This window comes from Lathyrus oleraceus, chromosome 2 (genome assembly GCF_024323335.1).
Source record: "Lathyrus oleraceus cultivar Zhongwan6 chromosome 2, CAAS_Psat_ZW6_1.0, whole genome shotgun sequence".
In the NCBI taxonomy this organism is placed as follows: Eukaryota; Viridiplantae; Streptophyta; class Magnoliopsida; order Fabales; family Fabaceae; genus Lathyrus; species Lathyrus oleraceus.
Window position 1 is genome coordinate 93,140,092 of NC_066580.1, and position 14,602 is coordinate 93,154,693.

Sequence of the window (14,602 nt, forward strand, 5' to 3'; positions counted from 1 at the left end):
GTTGCTCATGTCTATAAGATGAGGTTGTTGATGTTTCACTTTGTGCTCATTATCCCGTGTAGATTGATGCTTTGTTTGTATTGCAGGGTTGCCATTTCTTGAAAGATGAATTAGGCTCTTGAATTCCTGAGAAATGAACATATCATGTGCATCATACGCATCATAAGCATCATACACATATCATTTTGCATTACAGGTGTTCTTGATCGAGACTTCTCACTCTGGTTCCTGTGTCAGGCAGGATAGCTGATCAACGTCCGCACCGCTACGCAACCAGACTGAATCAACAGAGGAATATGGACCAAGTGCAAGCAGCGTTGGCTGAGATGAGGGCTAACATGGCCCAATTCATGACCATGATGCAAGGGGTCGTTCAAGGGCAAGAGGAGCTGCGTGCCTTAGCCCAGAGACAAGAAGTTGTACTCCCACCTCCTAGTCGTGCTTCTCCAGTGGGTGTTCCTGTGAATGATAATGCTGCTGTTGTTGCTCCCGTCAATGATTATGTCGTGGGTGATGATTTGAGGGGTATTCGGATTAATGGACATCCTCTTGCTGCAGAGACTGTTAATGCCAGAGGGACCCGGGCTCCCGTGCGACATCCTGCTCCGCTGGTTGACAGGCAGGAGGACATGTTCACACTGCTCAGTGAGGAGGATGAAGTTGTGGGAAGAACTGATGAAAGAGATAGGAAGGTTGATGCCCTTGCTGAGAAGATTAGAGCCATGGAGTGTCAGAACTCTTTGGGTTTCGATGTTACAAACATGGGTCTGGTGGAAGGGTTGAGAATTCCCTACAAGTTCAAAGCGCCTTCATTTGACAAATACAATGGTACTTCTTGCCCTCGCACCCATGTGCAGGCGTATTATAGGAAGATCTATGCTTACACAGACGATGAGAAAATGTGGATGTATTTTTTCCAGGATAGCTTGTCTGGAGCTTCCTTGGATTTGTACATGGAGCTGAAAAGAGAGTCTATCCGAAATTGGAGAGATCTGGGTGAGGCCTTCTTGAGGCAATACAAACACAATATGGACATGGCGCCGAGCCGGACTCAGTTGCAGAGTCTATGTCAGAAATCTGGTGAGAGTTTCAAGGAGTATGCCCAGAGGTGGCGTGAGTTGGCCGCAAGAGTGCAACCCCCTATGCTGGAGAGGGAATTGACCGATATGTTCATCGGTACATTACAAGGAGTATTCATGGACCGGATGGGAAGCTGCCCATTCGGTAGTTTTTCAGATGTTGTGATCTGTGGGGAGAGAACAGAGAGCTTGATTAAAGCTGGGAAGATTCAGGATGTTGGTTCCTCATCTTCAAAGAAACCATTTGCTGGGGCACCCCGCAGGAGAGAGGGTGAAACCAACGCTGTGCAACACAGAAGAAGTGTGAGCAGAGGCCAGTATCACCAGGTTGCCGCTGTAACCATCCCAACACCTCAACCACGTCAACAGCAACAACAGAGAGTTCAACAACTGCCACAACAACAACAACAACAGCAACGTCCGTATCAGCCTAGACAGAGGATGTTTGATCGTCGTTTCGACCCGTTGCCAATGACCTATGCTGAGTTGTTGCCTGAACTGCTCAGATTGGGGTTTGTTGAGTTGCGCACCATGGCACCGTTGACAAAGATGCCACCTGGGTACGATGCCAACGTTCGTTGTGATTTCCACTCTGGTGCACCGGGGCACCATATTGAGAACTGTCGGGCTTTTCATCATAAGGTCCAGGACTTAATTGACGCCAAAACTATCAATTTTGCTCCTGTGCCTAATGTTGTGAACAATCATATGCCTCAGCATGGTGCGCATCGGGTGAACAATATTGAAGGTGGAGAAGCTGAAGACTTGATAGTTAATGTTGAAGATGTTCAGACTTCATTGCTGGTGGTGAAGAATCGTCTGTTGAATGGGGGAGTATTCCCGGGCTGTTATGAGGACTGTGCAGATTGTGTTCATTCAGAGAATGGGTGTGTACGGTTGGGGGCTGGTATCCAGGGATTGATGGATGAGGGTTGTCTACAGTTTGCTCGGGCTGTTAAAGATCGTGGAGTGGTGTCAACTGTCACCATTTATTTCAAACCGTCCGAGGAACGTGGCCAAAGGATTGTCAGTGCACCTGTAACTATTGGTGCTCCTGTTACCATTTCTGCACCAGTAACCGTCAGAGCTCCCACTACTATCGTTGCTTCTGGTAGAAGACCTGTTGTGAATAGTAGGGCCGTGCCGTGGAAATATGACAACGCTTATCGCAGCAACAGAAGGGCTGAAAGTCAGGTCAGGCCAGTTGATCAGTCTCCTGTGACTATTGGTTTGCCTAGTAGAATTCCTATAACTGTTGGTCCAGTGGTGGACAATGTCGGAGGACCAGGAGGTTTTACAAGGAGTGGTCGTCTGTTCGCACCGCAGCCGTTAAGAGACAACAATGCGGAGGCTCTCGCCAGAGCTAAGGGTAAACAAGCTGTGGTTGAGGAAGAACCTGTTCAGAAAGAAGCGTCCGAGGGGTCGTTTGAGAAGGATGTGGAGGAGTTCATGAAGATTATAAAGAAGAGTGACTACAAGATTGTAGATCAGTTGAATCAAACTCCGTCCAAGATTTCCATACTCTCATTGCTATTGTGCTCTGAGGCACACCGTAACGCCTTGCTGAAAATGCTGAATCTGGCTTACGTGCCTCAAGAGATCTCTGTCAACCAGTTAGAAGGCGTGATTGCTAATGTGAGCACCAGGCACGGTTTGGGGTTTACAGATCTAGATCTGACGCCTGAAGGTCGTAACCATAACAAAGCCCTGCATATCACCATGGAGTGCAAAGGCGCAGTATTGTCACACGTGTTGGTGGATACTGGCTCGTCTTTGAATGTGCTGCCCAAGAAGACTCTGAGAAAGATAGATGTTGAAGGGGTTGTCCTCACTCCAAGCGATCTTACCGTTCGTGCTTTTGATGGATCCAAACGGTCTGTTTTTGGTGAAGTCACATTGCCAGTGAAAATTGGCCCAGAGGTGTTCAGTATTATCTTCTATGTGATGGACATTCAGCCAGCATATAGTTGCTTGTTGGGGCGTCCCTGGATACACGCAGCTGGGGCAGTATCGTCAACTCTCCACCAAAAACTGAAGTATGTCTGGAACGGTCAGATTGTGACTGTGTGCGGTGAAGAAGACATTCTGGTGAGTCACCTATCCTCTTTTAAGTATGTGGAGGTGGATGGCGAGATCCATGAGACTTTATGCCAGGCATTCGAGACTGTTGCTCTGGAGAGGATGGCTTTTGCTGAGCAGAAGAAGCCAAGTGCCTCAATTGCATCGTACAAGCAGGCAGTGGAGGTTGTCAACTCTGGTAAGATAGAAGGTTGGGGCAAGATTGTGGATTTGCCTGTCAAAGAAGATAAGTTCGGTATTGGTTATCAACCTCTGCAGGCGGAGTAGATCGAGCCGAAAGGGCCGAGTACCTTTACCAGCGCTGGGCTGATGAATCACGGTGATGTCTTTGCAACCGGTAGTGAAGACGGAGACAGTGATTGTGATCTAGACAACTGGGTTCGCCCGTGTGCACCAGGGGAGTCGATCAACAACTGGACAGCAGAAGATGTGGTCCAAGTTACTCTTCAAACAGAGTAATTTTCTTTTGTTTTTCATTTTGCACAAAACCCTACGTTCTGCCCAAGGCGTAGTGGTTCATTGTAGGGCCTCATCATGTTTTTTCAATGAAATCATTAATAAAGGACGTTTTGCAAACAATTTTGTGATCCCTGTCTTTCTGTTTCATTTTTCACTTTTCAAAAAAATAAAAATGGCAATGTTTTTGTTTTTTGTGACTTTCTTGAACTCTTTTTTCTAAAACAAAGCATTAAACATGCAGAAGAGATCTCACGGACTCCACTATGAACAGTTCTGTTATGGCTCAGTATGATTTCAATAATCCCATCTACCAAGCTGAAGAGGAGAGTGAGGAAGACTGTGAACTCCCCAAAGAACTGGTTAGATTGTTGAAGCAGGAGGAAAGGGTCATCCAACCTCATCAGGAGGAGTTGGAGATTATTAATCTTGGTACTGAGGACGCCAGAAAGGATATTAAGATCGGGGATGCTTTGAAGGAAGACATCAAGAGCAGGTTGATTGAGATGCTGAGAGAGTACGTGGAGATATTCGTCTGGTCGTATCAAGATATGCCTGGGTTGGATACCGATATTGTGGTGCATAGACTACCTCTCAGAGAAGATTTCCCTTCAGTCAAGCAGAAGCTTCGCAGAACGAGTCCTGATATGGCCGTTAAGATCAAGGAAGAGATTCAGAAGCAGTTGGATGCGGGTTTTCTGTCAGTTACTACTTATCCCCCGTGGGTGGCCAACATCGTTCTCGTGCCGAAGAAGGATGGCAAAGTCAGAATGTGTGTCGATTACCGGGATTTGAACAGAGCGAGTCCGAAAGATGATTTCCCATTACCTCACATTGATGTATTGGTTGATAATACGGCTCAATCCTCGGTTTTCTCTTTCATGGACGGTTTTTCTGGTTATAATCAGATCAAGATGGCGCTAGAGGACATGGAAAAGACGACATTCATTACGCCTTAGGGCACTTTCTGCTATAAGGTGATGCCATTTGGGCTGAAGAATGCCGGTGCTACCTATCAGAGGGCTATGACGACTCTCTTTCATGACATGATGCACAAAGAGATTGAAGTGTACGTGGATGATATGATTGCGAAGTCGCAGACAGAAGAGGAGCACCTGGTAAACTTGCAGAAGTTGTTTGACAGACTGAGAAAGTTCAAACTGAGGTTGAATCCAAACAAGTGTACGTTTGGGGTGAGATCCGGTAAGCTGTTGGGTTTCATTGTCAGTGATAGAGGGATTGAGGTTGATCCAGCAAAAGTCAAAGCTATACAAGAAATGCCTGAACCGAAAACAGAAAAGCAGGTTCGTGGGTTTTTAGGGAGATTGAACTACATTCCAAGGTTTGTATCTCACCTAACTTCCACGTGTGAACCAATATTCAAATTGCTAAGAAAGAATCAAGCAATCAGGTGGAATGATGACTGTCAGAAAGCTTTTGACAAGATAAAAGAGTATTTACAGAAACCTCCAATCCTTATACCTCCAGTTCATGGGAGACCTCTGATAATGTACCTATCAGTGACTGAGAACTCGATGGGGTGTGTATTGGGACAGCATGACGAGTCTGGTCGAAAAGAGCATGCCATATACTACCTTAGCAAAAAGTTTACCGACTGTGAAATCAAATATTCACAGCTTGAGAAAACTTGATGTGCTTTGGCCTGGGCTGCTCGCCGACTGAGGCAGTATATGTTGAACCATACCACTTTGTTGATTTCTAAGATGGATCCAGTGAAGTACATATTTGAGAAGCCGGCTCTCACCGGACGTGTTGCCCGTTGGCAGATGATTTTAACAGAATATGATATTCAGTATACGTCGCAGAAGGCCATCAAAGGTAGTATTCTGTCAGACTACCTTGCCGAGCAACCGATTGATGATTATCAGCCGATGATGTTTGAATTCCCTGATGAAGACATCATGTATCTGAAGATGAAAGATTGTGAAGAGCCTCTTGTCGAGGAAGGACCGGATCCTGATGACAAGTGGACACTGATGTTTGATGGGGCTGTGAATATGAACGGTAACGGTGTTGGGGCAGTGCTTATCAATCCAAAAGGTGCTCATATACCTTTTGCTGCCAGGCTGACTTTTGATGTAACCAACAATGAGGCTGAGTATGAGGCTTGTATCATGGGGATAGAAGAAGCCATTGATTTAAGGATCAAAACCCTTGACATATATGGAGATTCCGCTCTAGTGATCAATCAGGTCAATGGAGACTGGAATACCAATCAGCCACATTTGATTCCTTACAGAGATTACACCAGAAGAATACTGACGTTCTTCAAGAAGGTGAAGTTGTATCACGTCCCCCGGGATGAGAATCAGATGGCTGATGCCTTGGCTACTTTGTCTTCTATGATCACAGTTCATTGGTGGAATCATGTGGCACATGTTGCGGTGAACCGACTCGAGAGGCCTGCGTATGTGTTTGCAGCCGAGTCTGTTGTGGATGAGAAGCCATGGTATTATGATATCAAAAACTTCCTCAAGATCCAGGAGTATCCTGAAGGTGCGTCGAAGAATGACAAGAAAACTCTGAGAAGGCTAGCTGGAAGCTTTTATTTGAATCAGGATGACGTGGTGTACAAGAGAAACTTTGACATGGTTCTGCTCAGATGCGTGGATAGACACGAAGCAGACATGTTGATGCAGGAAGTGCATGAAGGATCTTTTGGTACCCATGCTGGTGGTCATGCAATGTCTAAGAAATTGTTGAGAGCCGATTATTATTGGATGACTATGGAATCCGATTGTTTCAAGTACGCTCGGAAGTGCCATAAGTGTCAAATCTATGCTGATAAGGTGCATGTACCACCAAGCCCTCTGAATGTCATGAATTCGCCTTGGCCGTTTGCCATGTGGGGTATTGATATGATTGGGAAGATTGAGCCTACTGCTTCTAATGGGCATCGCTTCATCCTGGTTGCGATTGACTACTTCACCAAGTGGGTGGAAGCAGCTTCCTATGCTAATGTTACCAAACAAGTGGTTGCCCGGTTCATTAAGAAGGAGATTATCTGTCGTTATGGGGTTCTTGAGAGAATCATCACTGATAATGGTCTGAATCTCAATAACAAGATGATGAAGGAGCTTTGTAAAGATTTCAAGATTGAACATCACAATTCTTCTCCTTACAGACCAAAGATGAATGGTGCTGTAGAGGCGGCAAACAAGAATATCAAGAAGATTGTGCAGAAGATGGTCGTGACGTACAAGGATTGGCATGAGATGCTGCCTTTCGCTTCGCATGGGTACCGTACTTCAGTACGTACGTCGACCGGGGCAACCCCTTACTCCCTTGTGTATGGTATGGAAGCAGTCCTACCTGTTGAGGTGGAGATCCCTTCTCTGAGAGTCCTGTTGGATGTCAAGCTAGACGAAGCTGAATGGATTCGAACAAGTTTTAACGAGTTGAGCCTTATCGAGGAAAGACGGTTAGCAGCTGTGTGCCATGGGCAGTTGTATCAGAGAAGGATGAAGAGAGCCTTTGATCAGAAAGTGCGTCCTCGAAGCTATCAGCCTGGTGATTTAGTTTTGAAGAGGATTCTTCCTCCCGGTACAGATAACAGGGGCAAGTGGACTCCTAATTACGAAGGTCCATATGTTGTTAAAAAGGTTTTCTCTGGTGGAGCCTTGATGCTGACAACTATGGATGGTGAAGATTTTTCGTCCCCTGTTAACTCAAAGGTAGTCAAAAAATACTTCGCATAAATTGACCTGCTGGACAAAAAGAATAAAAAGAGTCCAGGCAAAAAAGGGGCATCCCGGCGAACCAAAAAAAAAAGAAAAGGTTCGGGCAAAAGTTAGGGATAAAAATGAAAAGAATTTGTACACCCGGTAAGTCGAAAACCCGCAAGGGCGGCTTAGGGAAAAATGGGTATCCCGGTGGATTGAAAACCCGAAAGGGCGATCCAGCCAAAAGAGGGATTAGAGCGAAGACTACAGTCTGAGTTATCTGTACTTCATCGCGCTTCGTCGTCTACCATCTCGAAGGGTATGATCGGTCCAGTCATTCTTCTCAGAAGGCAAGGAATTTGGGAGGAAACTGATGATCTGTGAGTTATAACAGAATTGGGAAATAGTGGATGCCGTGTTCACATTGCCATTAGGATAGGTTTTTCCTTTTGTGCGCAATTACCTCTTTCTAGGAATTGCTTCCCGATGTATTCGCCTTTTCAGGCCCATTTTCAATCAATAAAAGTCGTTATTCAGATAAATTGCTCTCTTGTTTTTATTTTTACTGTTTTGTTTGCAAAAACGTCCGAATTTTTGATAAACATTGCATATAAAAACGTGAAGGCTAGACAATAACGTGCAGAAAGATGAAACATTTGAAAATCATTTTGAATGTTGAAGACACTTGAGCGTATCTTGTCCATGCAACCCCCTGGGGCGTATATGTCGTGCTGTTTTGCAGGTTGTTACCTTTGATTCTTGGCTGAAGCAGAAAAGCCACGGTTCGTTCAGGGATGTGTCAACACTGCCCAGTAGTGTGAGAGATCAGGGATTCCTCAACAGGATTGAGGATGTTTCCCCAAGCAAGCCTGAAGGTTATCAGAACTATTTTCCCCTGCAGAGGAGTCTGTGGGTCGTGTGTCCCTCAGTAACAGGTCCAATGGCTGTTCTATCCCCGGCAAGTCTAAAGTTTTTAACTCCCCAGCAGGCCTGGAGGTGGTTTATCCCCAGCTAGTCTGAAAGCTGCCAAGTTCCCCATTGAGTCTGAAGATTTTTTTTATCCCCACCGAGTTGGAAGGATGTTGTATCCCCAGCGGAGGTGTCAATGGAGTATTTCATTCCGCAGCAGTCGGATTTGAAGTACTGCTACCCCCAGCACGGTCGTGAACGCTTTCCCCGGCAGGGTCGTGGATGCTATTCCCCAGCTTGGTCTGGTCTATTATTTCCCCAGAGTTATGCCTTTCCCCAGTAGGGTTGTGGTTGTGTTTCCCCATCAGGGTCGTGAATGTTTTCCCCTAGCGACTCTCCCTAGCAGAGGGTTGTGTTGATAGTTTTCCCCAGCAGGTTCCCCGAGTGGATCAGGTTCGGCGAAAATTATCTCCAGCAGAGTTCATCCTACTTGTGGATTGGCAGCTCTCCCCAGTAAAGTCGCCATTGGTTGTTTCCCTAGTAGAATCCCCGAGTAGATTGGATTCGGTGAAGGTGGTCCCCGGTGGGATCTATTCTTTCCCCAAGCAGCAGTGCTATCCCCCAGCATGAGTGAGAAGTTGGTGCTTTTCCCCGCAGAGCATTCCTCAGACAGAGGCTCCCCACGGAGTTGGAGAATCTAATCAGTTTGTGTGCTCGGCAGAGCAATTCAGTTGGCTCCCCAGCAGGAGTTTTCATCATTTTTCATCTTGCATGTAGTAATCATTGCATCCTCAAATCGCGTAGCATTTCCATTCAATATGGAGCATTACGCCATAGAAAAATTCAAACATATGCGTTCATGTGTTAAACCTAATCAGACCATATCCCCGGCAGAGGTGGATCGTTGTTCAACACCTGTACGACACATTTGCTACAGTTGCTCCTGACAGCATTCAGGATTGGTAATCCCCTCAGAGAGGTTTATTTCTTCGACCGTCCGTGAGAGGAAAGTTGATTCTCCCCAGTGAGACCCCCAGCCAGTGTCTGGCCCTGCCTTGACATATGCAGATGTCATCCCTGTGATACCAGTAAGTGTCATGTCAGCACCCGTGTGTGTTCTTTCTTTGGTGTCGGTACGCACCATTGTTTCGGTGTCGGTAAACATCGAGTCTCACCCCAGTCATTGGTAAACGTCTGGTCGTCCTTTTTTGGTGTCGGTAAACACCATTGTTTCGGTGTCGGTAAACATCGAGTCCCACCCCAGTCATCGGTAAATGTCTGGTCATCTTTGTTTGATGTCGGTAAACATCATCTTTCGATGTGCGTAACATCTATCCATTCCCCAAGTCATCCGTTGATGCCTGTTCACCTCTCCGTTGGTGTCGATAAACGTTGAGTTTTTCCTATTCGTCCGTTGACGTTTAGTTGTATCACTTCCTATTCCCCAGTGAAGTAAATTCACCTCTCCGTTGGTGTCGATAAACGTTGAGCTTTTCCCAATCGTTCGCTGGCGTTTGGTTGTATTAGCTTTTCCCCCAGTAAATTCACCTCTCCGTTGGTGTAGATAAACGTCGAGCTTCTCCCGTTCGTCCGTTGATGTCTGGTCGAGTCCTTTCTCATTCATCCGTTGATGTCTGGTCACCTCTCCGTTGGTGTCGATAAACGTCGAGCTTCTCCCGTTCGTCCGTTGATGTCTGGTCGAGTCCTTTCCCATTCATCCGTTGATGTCTGGTCACCTCTCCGTTGGTGTCGATAAACGTCGAGTTTTTCCTAGTTGTCTGTTGACATCTGGTTGTATGTCTTGCCCCCAGGTCATCCGTTGATGTCTGGTCACCTCTCCGTTGGTGTCGGTAAACGTTGAGTTTTTCCCATTCGTCCGTTGACATCTATTTGTATATCTTCATCCCCAGTCATCGGTAAATGTCTGGTCATCTTTTGTTGGTGTCAGTAAACATCATCTTTCGATGACAGTAAACATCGAGTCGCATCCCAGTCATCGGTAAATGTCTGGTTGTTCCCCAGCCAGAGATGCCTAGTAGAGTCGTCGGTAAACGTCTTGTCTGGTTACTGTTGCAAATATCCTGTTCATTTCCCGCAGAGTGCAAATTTCTACGGTTCTTTGGTATTCAATCCCTGTTTACCTTGAAGGTCTGACAGCCGTTGCTCTCATCCGTTCAGGTTTCCAGTTGATTGAATAGGGGCAGCTGTAGCACCTCAAATTTGCACCTCCTATTTGTATATACTTTTCATTTTTAGGTCAATAACCATTGCATTAGCATTGCATAGTCCATTACATTGCATCAGTCAAGACTGGTTAGGAGATTCAACTGTGCAAGGCAACAAGAGCATTGTCTATGAGATCAAAGCCCTAGGGTTGGTACAATGAGTTCATATGATTCAAGGATCATTTTGAAGTGATTTGGCCAAGGGTTGAAGGCTCAGAACTCATCAGTGCATGTGCAAATCATCTGAGGCCCACAAAAGTCAACAGAAGTCAACTGCACAGTCAATTGTGAATTTGAAGGTGGGAAGTGATTAGAGATGCCTCATTCATGTTCAAACAAGTCTCATTTGACATTTCAAACATCAACATTGAAGAATTTGAAGTCAGATCAAGACTTTCCAAAAATAGCAAGTGACCTGTAATTTGAATTTTCCAAAAATGGAAAGGTTTTAGACCAACTTCAACTCAAGAGTACATCATCAAGAAAGCTTCAAATGGAATTTTGTCCAACATGAAAGTTGAAGATCTTTCTCTCCCATTTCCAAAAAGTCCAAGATCATAAATTTCTCGTGTGTGGTTAAGGAGATATGATCAAATCATGGCAAAGTGTGTTTCAAATTTCAAATGGGCATAACTTTCAAACCAAAACTCCAAATTGAGTGGTTCTTTTTGCATTTTGATCCTTATAACATGTATTCTCCAAGCATATCATTACATGGCATGAAATCTCATTTCATGATCATTGGTTCACTCATGAAGATTTTTGGGAAAAATTGCATAAACTCATTTTGTTTAAGCATGGACATACCAAACCATTTCCAATATGTGCATGAACTCATTTTTAGTGGTTTTGGGCCAAGAATGTGCACTGTTCACGTGCATGGGGGTGCATGGAGTGGAAAATTCATTTTTGCACTTACACCTTCAAAGTGGTTAATCACAATTGTATTTGGTCTAAGCAAGTTTTAAACAGGTTTAGCATGGAGTATAAATGGTTAATCACAACTGTTTTTGGTCATTAACAGATTTCAGATCTAGATTCAAACAAATTCTCCAAATTTTTCTCTCACATTTTTTGCAAAATCCTTCAAACAAGAACACTTTCGATTGCACAATTCATCATCATGAAGTGCTGTTGAGTAGAATTGGACAAGAATTCAAGAGGAATCGTGGCATATTGAGCTAGGATAGAAGCTTGAAGCATCCATGGAAGTTGAGGTTTAAGCTGGTTTTGTGCATCATTGAGCTTCCATTTCATCATCATTCATCTCATAAGCATCATAGGAGAAGGTTTGGAGCATTGGCTGAGCTTGTAGCACGAGATTTCCACTTCTGCTCTTCAAGAGGTCATGACTCGATCTCTCTATTTCTCAAAATTATTGTGATATTATTGTAGATCTTGTTGTCCTGGTTATGCTGGGCTTTGAATCGAGTGATTTCATGCACTATTGGTTGAGTTAGGTTAATTTGAAATTTCATGCATGAATCTTGTTGTGTTCGATTTGATCTTGTTATGTGGAATTGAGCTTAGCTATGCATTGATCTTTAATCTCCATTGAATGTACAACGTTATGATGTGCGTAATTTTGATTTCTGGCGTTTTTTTTTCTGGAAATCGTATGAATGCATGCTACTGTTCATCTTCTTCACGAGGAAGAAGATGAAGATCCACATTAGGCCACGGTTTTCATGTGTTAGAAACGCTTCTCTGGTTTAAGCCACAGTGTACTAGGGCTTGCTTCTGACTGGTCCACGTTTTGCTTGCCTAGCATTTTAATTGGCTCACGCTTGTTTGACTTGGACACGCAAGCTTTGACTTGCCATGTCACTTTAATGAAACGGTGCGTTGCACCTTGGCGCGCCAGCATATTTGAATATGCGCCTGGTTCGATTCCAGGCGATGGACAACTTTCAAATGCTTTCATTCTTTTTCATTTTCCCTCCATATTTCCAATACATGCTTCATATGCTTTTTCTAATTTTTCCTCATCTTTAAAAAATCATAACTATTTGAAAACTCATCCAAAAAATACCAAGTTTTTTGCATTGTGATCCTTGTTCTCTCTAGTTCTTTATTATCATAATTTTACAAGTTGTGCTTGGCTGGATAAATTTTTGTGCTAGAATGATTGAACATGTGTCCTTATTTGACCTTGCCTTAGTTATCATGTTGTGAAATACTTGTTTCTTATCCAATGAACTTGAAATTTTGCATGATGAATCTAGACACATTGCTGGACATTTTGGTTTTGGTTTGACATTTTTCTCAATTATCATTTCTGTTTTATGCATGTGCTAACTTGGTGTGACAATTTGTGTCACACCTTTGCTTGTTCAACTTGTATGATGAGTTTGCCATGCCAAATGATGTCCAATGCTTCTGACTTTTTGTGTGATGCATGTTGTGAATGTCTTGATTGCTCATGAATTTTGTTGGAATTATTTGAATCATTTCTGTTTTAATGGAGATTTTCCATTCATGTTGATCACATTTGAGATTTAAAATTGCCTTGAACTTTACTTGATCATGAAATGCTTTTGGTGATTGATTTTGATATGGGACTTTTTGAGATGTGTTCTTGATTGGATGAAGATGATTCATGTTAAATTTCATGTTCTGTTTTGAATTTTTGATCCATATTTGACCCTAAGCTTTGACCTAGTGGTTTGTGGCTTACATGTGGGTTTTGATTTCAGGTTCAAACTTCCAAGTCCATAGTTGATGATGCTTCCTGAAAGACCCCAATTTTTTCCCTAAGATCTCTCATGGCATCATATCATACCATATCATTGCCTCAAGGATCATTGTGCACCTTGCCTCCTTCCTTGTGGGTTGGTTATCCTTTTGAGAGTGATTCTTGATCACCAAGCATGTTTTGCATTGGTATATCATTGCTTTTCTTGTTACTACTAACCAAAAGTACAAAAATATGTCATCTAACCCTTGTCTTGCAGATGAAGCAATCAATAGGTCAAAGCAGTCAAAGGCAGTCATTGAGCCATAAGTGGTGGCCATTCTTGAGAATTTGGACACCACAGTCATTATTAAGACTTCATATGAGCTATGATGTCATTTTGAATCAAAATCCCAAGTGGTAGAGGCTTGAATTTCATCAGAACAGTTTCAGGCCAACTGGAGGCCTAGAAAGTCAACTGCTCAGTCAACAGTGGATTTGGAGGTGGGAAGTGATTAGAAATACTTCATTCATGTTCAAACAAGTCTCATTTGACATTTCAAACATCAACATTGAAGAAAATAAAGTCAGGTCAAAACTTTCCAAAAATAGAAAGTGACCTATAATTCAAAATTGCCAAAAATGGAAAGGTTTTAACCTAACTTCAACTTCAAATTACATCACCAAAAAAGCTTCAAATGAAATTTTGTTGAACATGAAAGTTGTAGATCTTTCTCTCCCATTTCCAAAAAGTCCAGGATCATCAATTTCTCATGTGTGGTTAAGGAGATATGATCAAAACATGGCAAAGTGTACATTGAACTTCAAATGGTCATAACTTCTCAACCAAAACTCCAATTCAAGTGGCTCTTTTTTGTACATTCTTCTCTTGACCTCTACTTTCAAAATCATGCATTGCATTTCATCAATTGTCATCATATGAACATTTGCCAATTCACTTGATTTTTGGAGGGAAAATGTGAAGTTTAAAATTGGTGCATTATTTGAACATTCCACCACTTCCATTGGCTCTAAAATGAAATTTTAAGTGAAATCAAATGCATTTCGTGTACTGTTCACCATGCATTTTCATGCATAGGGTGAAATCCCAATTTTGCATTTACACTCCATTTTAGCTAATTCCAATTACCATTGCCTAAACATGATTAGGAGAGTGATTAGGAGGGAGTATATAACACAAACCCTAACTGTTTTCAGCTAACAACAATCATAATTTTCAGTTCTAGAAAAATTCATCAAACTTTTCTCTCAATTTTTCTCTCAAATTCTTCAAACAATTTGCATTTCCTTTGCTTAATTCATGATTCTGAAGCATCACTGATCAAGATTGAATATAGATCCAAGAGAATTCGTGCACATCGAAGCATCTTGAAGCTTGGAAGCATTAATGGTGAAATCCAATTCTGGTTGAATCAAGAACAATTGAGCCTCAACCTTTCATCCAATCACTTGTACAAGTATTCTAGAAGACACTTG